This window comes from Pteropus vampyrus, unplaced genomic scaffold (genome assembly GCF_000151845.1).
Source record: "Pteropus vampyrus isolate Shadow unplaced genomic scaffold, Pvam_2.0 Scaffold43, whole genome shotgun sequence".
NCBI lineage: Eukaryota > Metazoa > Chordata > Mammalia > Chiroptera > Pteropodidae > Pteropus > Pteropus vampyrus.
The window spans coordinates 1,886,628-1,894,166 of record NW_011888824.1 but is presented as its reverse complement, the minus strand read 5'-3'; the positions used below and the strand labels follow the sequence as shown (position 1 = coordinate 1,894,166).

The 7,539-nt window shown below is 37.6% G+C and overlaps 1 protein-coding gene across 7 annotated transcripts in view; it reads left to right on the top strand.

The window, feature by feature from the left end:
- L3MBTL3 (L3MBTL3, histone methyl-lysine binding protein) overlaps positions 1–7,539 on the top strand; it is a 103,441-nt gene that overhangs the window by 1,872 nt on the left and 94,030 nt on the right. For 5 of the 7 annotated variants that reach the window (XM_011358727.2, XM_011358726.2, XM_011358724.2 and 2 more), the window contains exon 2: positions 1,881–1,954. The exons of 1 other annotated variant lie outside the window; for it this stretch is intronic. The gene's annotated coding sequence lies outside the window, so the exon portion shown is untranslated. Of the gene's footprint in view, positions 1–215; positions 416–1,880; positions 1,955–7,539 lie in introns of those variants that run through there. One more of the 7 variants, XM_011358720.2, reaches the window with a different exon arrangement.

Below are 7,539 nucleotides of genomic sequence, written 5' to 3'. Positions count from 1 at the left end.
CCGGCGGGGGTGGGGATCGGGAAGCGCAGGAGACGGGGCATCCGCCGCGCGCCCCGCGAGCTGGTGTTGCTGGGGGTTGGGGGGGTAAAAACTTGAGTCCTGGAGGCGGGGGGCGGGGTACGGTGGCACGGGCGGGGGGAGGGCGCAACTTTTGTGCTGGTGGTAAAACTTTAATTACCTTCCAAGAAAAAAGGCCCTATAATCCCCCACCCCCACCCTTTCTGGTCAAAGCACGGCCCACAGCGCGACCGTGAGAGAAAGTTTAAAAGCGGGCGGTCTCCTCCCCGCCTTCCCCGTGGAGGGGTGGGGGTATCTGTTTGTCCGTCTGCGCTCGGAGAAAGGTGGGGGTAACGAGCCGCCCTGCGGGGTCGCTAAGACCGTGGCTCTTACCCCACCCTTCCATGGGGAGACGAAGGTAAACGTCGCTTTGGTTTCCCTCCCTCCCCTCGCTTCCTTTTCCTCCTCCTCCCCGCCGATTTTTTGAGGGGACCCAAAAAACGGAGTCTCTTTCCTTATGCAACTTCCTCGGGCACTGTGAGCTCGGCCCTTCCCCCTCCCTGCATCCTTGGCCGGCTCCTTAACCACCTCGAGTGTACCGCCAGAAAAATGCATTAGAGAGCATTCAAAGTGCACAGAAACAAAAATAGATTTTTAATTGTTCTAAGTTTAAGAGAAACCGAGATGAGAAATAAGAAGGGGGGGGGATCCGGTCGGGACGAGTGCGTCGATTTTTAATTTTGGTTCTCCTAGAACATTGTTGTGATATCTTTATTGGTTTGGGGAGCCCAAGAGTCTCCGTACTGGCTAGCTCGGTCTCGTGGATTTTTGCGCAAGTTTTTAGAAAAACACTGACTCGAGTAGAGCATTTCTCCGGAAAGTTTCAAGTGCAGCAAAATAGCGAACGTGCAAAACTGGCCAAGGGGAGACCTCTAGTGGTTAAACGCATCTTTAAGTTCGGAAGGCCGAGAGCAAAGTTTGGCCTTTACTTGTAGCTACGTAGCCCGTTCAGACGTGGAAGTAATTAGAGGACCTGAGTGAGCAGCCAGATGTTGTGTGAAAGGATGCTGATCAGAAATAGAAAGTTTAGTAAATCCGAGAGCAAAGGAATTCTAAGGACCTAGACCCTGGAGCTTCCATCCGTCATTACCTATATGAGAAAAACACTTTGCTTTTATTCTAGATTTTGAGCTTAGTCACTCGCTGGATTAGAAACAATTTTTGTTCTCTTATCGTCCGTACATTTGATCAACTTTTAATCAGGAGACAGTGGATAATTTTATTTTGAGTGTTAATAAAAATACAAAGTACATTATATATGTTTAAAACTTTAAACAAATGAAAAAAGACCTTTGATTTTTTTCTCTAATAAATATAATTTAAGGCTGGTGTTTAGTAACTTAACTACATAAGTTATATATAGTCGTAAAATAGTCTCATTTAGTTCTAAGGGTGTAATTTTGTTTCGCTGGATAAGACATTTCTGAATACTCTGTATAATTTGATTTAAACACTTAAATATATGGACAGAAACTGTTTACATTATATCTATTCTTTTGCCAGTATGTGTTCTATAAAGTAACTTTAATTTTAAAGGTAAAAGCAGTGAGAAATTAAAGTTGAATCAAATGATCCCTGTAACTTTTACCCAGTTGTCATACAATAGGAGGGACTTTAATGGGAATTTAGGATCTGGGGAATGATATGAATGATAAAATCCATTTCACTTCATACAGAACCAATTTAATATACTGAGTGTTGTGTGAAGTTATGCAGTATCTAATGAGTCAAAATTTAAACTTTTTAATTGTGGATGGTGAATTTGAAGGCGTTTTTATGACAGTGCCTTGATTTCACTTTTTCTATTTTTAAATCAATGCTAGACTTTCGGGAGAAGTCTTGGGGGTGGACAGCAACTGTGAGGACCACCAGACAGTTATTTCTTCACCACTGCTAGGTAAGATTTGCTTGTTGAAACAGAGTACTTCATATATTTGCAAATGTTAAGGGCTGCATCTGGGGATCAGGAAGAAGAGTGTGGGACAAGGTTGGCAGAAAAACATCATTTTGTGGGGTCTGCTTTGAATTCATGAAAGTCTTAACTGATTGAAGCTGGAGTAAAACTGGGAAAAGTTGAGAATCTTAGGACTGGCTCTCACTAGATTCTTAATGAGCATTTCAATTGCACCTGTTTTCTACTGAAAGTAAATTGTTTTATTCTTTGGAATTGAAAAAGTGGGAAAACAAGAACAAAGCAATTGTAAATTAATATAACTTGTGTAAATACATAATGATATGGAGGATTCTGGAACTTTACTTGGTAAAAGTTTGTAGGTGACAAATAGAAGAACTTTGGATGTATTTAAATAATTCCTGTGGCTTAAATCTAACATGGGGTGACTTCTGCCAAATATCATGTCATAGAGTTGTAGTGAATTTTGCGTGTGTTGGCATAGACTTGTCAATATATCTCCACAGGGAATATAGCTGTTGTCCAGTAAGACCCCTTTGACAATTTTCAAGGGAGCTGGTTTCTCCTCAGTAATCCAGGACGTGCTTTCCGGACAGAGGTCCTGTCTCAGGCAGATGAGTCAGCCCTCACTTGGGTAGAGCATCAAAGTACATTTGTGCTGCTCTAGTGCTTTCTACTATTTATGCCTTAACTCTACTTCTGTCTGCATGATGTTCTCTCCCCCTTTAATCCTTTCCCTCTCCTTTTCTGCTGCTTTCACTTTCCTTCTCTGTCTTGAGTATTAAAGGAGTTGTTGGTAGTTGTTGGGCTAAAACAAAAGAATATTTACCTTTTCTGAGCAGGACTAATAATGCTCATGGACCACCTTATAACCAGGATAGATGTGGTCTGAATGTCAAAACTGAATAAGTATGGATATAAAAATAATTAACAGGAGTTTATCGTCATTTTCTGCTTGTAAATCTTCTTGAATAGTGTTTTTAGCAAAATAAAGAGAGGTGGTACATCTGTCTGATGCAGCAGAGACAGTGAGGCAAGATCAATGATAAGAACATCATGCAGACAGAAGTGGAGTTAAAGCAGAGTGAATGTGTTTCCTAGGATGGTGAGTCTTTTAGCCATGCAGAGTGGAGTGGAGGACACTGATTATTTTTCTTCATTTGGGGAGCATTGGGGCTGTGGATAGAGTGCTAGAATAGGACTCAGAAAACAATTTAGTCATTAATATCTCGTGCAAGTCAGATATTACTTCTTTCAGCTTACATTTCCCATTTCCCCATGCGGAAACTGGAAACAACAGTGCTTGCCTTGCTTCTTTGTTGAAAGGATCAAATCAAATAAGTTTTGAGAACTATCAAGAATTAATTCAGAGGTTTGGTAGTCCTTTTACCATTTTATCTTAGCCATGCTTTGTGAAGGGTGGAAGATAGGTCGTTTAGGGCAGAACAGAGTGGTTTGATTCCTGGCTAAAATGATTAGATTGGTTTCTGATGTATATATTAATATGGACTTGTCACAATACTTCTAGAAGATATTTCTTTAGGAAGAAAGTAGTTTATCTTTTACAATATTGGCTCTTTGAGAGAAAGGACTATTTTCAACATGGTGCTGAACATGAACTGAAATTTATTTTTTCTAAACTAGTCATTTAATTGGTAGGAATAAACGAAATAAATACTTCAAATTTAAAATGATGCCTAACTGTGGAAATGGTACGTGATGAAAGTAGAAAGGTTGGTGTGAGGGGAATTTATGTCCTGTAATTAATATTTTATTGTATGAGTCTGCTGGGAAATGAGAATGAGAAAATAGGTAACTGGGGTAGTAAGGATTTAGACCATAGGGGAGAGGAAATGGATGCTGCAAGTGACTGCATTTAGGGAAAGGCCCATATAGGGCTTCCTCCACCCCCTATGTTTTTTAGACCCCATTTGCTACTTATAACCAACTATTGTCTATACATTAAAAAAAAAGTCACAAGTGCTATCTGTCATTATTTTTCATTTGAAGATACTGAATTTGACAACTCTGATAAGTTTTAGTTTTAGTTCATTTCTCTCTTCTTATAGGTTATCCAATCAATGTTCTAAGAATCCAAAAACTCAATAGTGAAAGAAGCAATATATGTCCTGTTTAATTAGTCCGTGAGTAATTGAGGATTGATTCTTGAATAATCTCTGAGTTTTTTGGTTTTTTTTTTTGGTAGTTTATTTCTAAGAAATATATATTTCAACCAAGGCTATTTATAGTAGATATAGTTAGGTTGGGGAATTTGCAAGAGAAGTTACTTTATGTGGCGTGGGACAAGGGTACCCTTGGGGTCCCAAGGATGGGAAACCTGAGTGATCCCTCTGGCAATGTTTCTACTAGTTAACCAGTTTTTATTGAGTTCTTACAGTGCTGAACACTAAAAGATTAGGTGTTTGCCCTTCAGGAATTCCCTAGACTCTTACTGGAGGAGCAGATAGAACTCTGAGCTCTGCTAATAAGAGTATAACAGCTGTACTTTGTGCCAGTAGAAAAGAATAAGGGCTGTAGCACCCTTGGGAGCCAGTGAGCCAGTAAACATGGATTCCTGAGTTAACTAATGCAGGACCATGGTATATAATTCTGTACACATAGCACAATACATTACATCCCTTTTTTAATGTCCATTCTCCAAAAATGAATAAGAATCTCTTTACCGAATGTCAAGGAATGTCTGAATTATATATCTCACAAGGCTGATAGATTTGGGCTGTTTCTTTTCTCCTTTGACCAATGTGTTGACAAAGTTGACTCTTCTAGTACTGTTCCTACTTGCTACTATTGAGGGTTTCATTCCTCACAAGGATTTGAGGGACAGTGTATTTAAAGTGAACTATTTTTTTTTTTTTTTTTTGCAGACACGGTATTTAAAGAGAACTACTTATATATTCATATGTGTGTATATTTACATATGATATCTTGAAGTTCAGGGCATCTGTAGAAGTTGTATTTTGTAAAGGGCTTCATAATACAATGGGAGTATTCTCAGGTTATCTCTACTCTTTACTAAGTTAAATGATTTCACTGACATGAGAATATGAGTCAATAATGGCAGATTATGAACTGGTTTGTATTCATTGCAGCAGCAGCTATGGAGCAAATAGATGAAAGCCAAATACCAGAAAAGGGTACCCTTGAAATTTAACATGAGTTTCATTTATGAAGTAAGATTGTAAAAGACCTTTAAGAAATCTCTATTTAAGAGACAGGGTTGTTTGGTGGAAAGAGCAAGGACTTTTGAGAGGAAATTGAGTAAAGTTGGGTGATCTTCTGATGAGCCTCAGTTTCTTCCTCAGATGTGTACTTAAAAATAATGGCTTGGATAGTGACACAAAGAATTACATTTGTATTATATGTAATAGTAAAATGCCTTCATCATTGTTATTATTTTTATAAGTCTGTGTTTTGTGTCAGTCAACAAATATTTATTGAGCATCTATTTTGTGAAAGTCTCTGTTAAAGAGTGCTTCAGAGAATCAATACTTAGGGCAGGGTTGAATGAATACTGAGGCTACAAAGAAAGCAGCAGTCCTTGGCCTCAGTGTATACATAATCTAGTCTGAGGAAATAACCTAAACACATAGGGTGATATTTAACAGAACAAAGCCATGGTTCACTGCTAGGAATGGTAAAGATGAATACAGTAGGTAAAATGCGGTAGGTACTATCGTGGTAAGACTGGATGTGGTGTTAAACGTGTTCCCAAGGTAGGAACCTAGCAGGTGGAGTGCTCTCTACGAAACACTGTGAAATGTTGTGTTAGGTGTAATCGTGTATTAGAGTACCTTCTGAATGTCAAGCATTAAGCTAGGTACTTTGTATTCATTCATTCATTTAACAAATACTGAGTGCCTTCTGTATGCCCAGGTACTATTCTAGGCAGAGTATTGTCTCAAATACTTTCACTAACCTTGAACATTTGGTATTATTATTTCTTGTTTGGAGCAAACTGGCACTCAGAGATACTTAGTAACTTCTCCGAGTTCATATCATACAGTTTGGAAGGGGTGGGACCAGGGAAAATGATAGTGGCTTATGATTGTTATGTCTTTTTAAGTTTCTGATTTTCAAAATAGTAATTCCTAGAATATTTCTGAGAGACTACATTTCCAGATAAATGTATTTTCTCTTATATGTTGGTTTACTAAGATGAACAGTAGGTAACAGGTATAAGACAAAATAATGGGAAGAAATCTCTCTCTTCACTTTCCCTCTTTTTCCATTGAGTGTTCACGGTTTTCTTTTTCAAACCAAGAATTGGGAAAAGTCCAGTTACCGAGTTATGCTGAAAAGAACACCTTGGTTTAGCTCATGGCCTTGAAATGATCACAAACTGTTAACAAAATATTCAGATTAGGTTTGGGAGTTACTGGGCTTATTTATTAAAAAACTTTCATTTGTTCTTTGTAGGAGGAGACCTGATTAAGACAAGAGGTTAGTTATCAAAAAATATAAATCAACCAGTCAATGAATAGAATGGGATATAAATTTATAAATGACCTCAGAAGATGATGGAATTTACTCAAAACCAGGATTATAAAAGGAAAGAAGAAAATTAAAATGAGGGATAGAGATAACGGGGGCAGGGGGAATGTACAGTACTAGATTCAAAATTAAAAAATGAAAACAGAGACTATGACTAAGAATATATTCATCAGCAGTGCTATAATTACCGATGTTATACTCTTTAACCAGAAGAGTATGCCCATGTTTACAAAATGAAGTGAAGAGTCTCTTTTGATTCGTTGGGTGGTTCTGTGTTGCAATGGGAGTTATATAATATTTGTTATATGAGTTACGGTCCATCAAGAGAGCTTTAGTCTGATTTAGAAGGATGCCATTACCTGCATTTATTAAGGGTAATGGACTGTTTTTCCTTAATTGAAGCTCTTTTTATCTAATAAAGTTTTTTGATCACCTACTATGTGCCAGGTCCTTTTAAGATTGGACCACGGTTTTATGTTATGCGTAATTTTATGGAATTAAACTAGTTCATTTACTAGATCATTTTGAGTATGATCGTTCAGGCTTCAAAATCAGTTGATTATTTTTCATCATCTGTTACCCTGATTGAATTCTGAAATAGGAATTGAAATTCCTCAGTGGTCAATCTGGTCTGGTTGTTAAATGATCTAACTAATTCACCCTATTGGTTTGTGGTCTTATTTGGTAGGTTTGAGGCCTAGCTGTGTAATCTATTGATAAGGAAGTTAGCTACAAATGGTTGTCAAAATAAGCCTATAGACATAACATCTATGAGAGATATAAAATCTGGTCAAATCTAATTTATTACCTGCAAAAGAGAAATCAAGTGTAAGTCTTTTAATTTTAGCTGTATGTACTATAAAAGTATGAAGCAGAATAAGAAAAAAGACAATGCTACTTTTAGCATTTAAAAAAATTAAGTAAAGTAAGAAAAAAGAACAAGGTACTACTTTTAGTTTTTCTTTTTTAATTTAAGTTCATACTTGTTTTGCCTCAGCATTGAAATATCTGTGTCAGACAGGTTCTTGTTCTTTCATGCCCTTTGAATCCCTTTAATG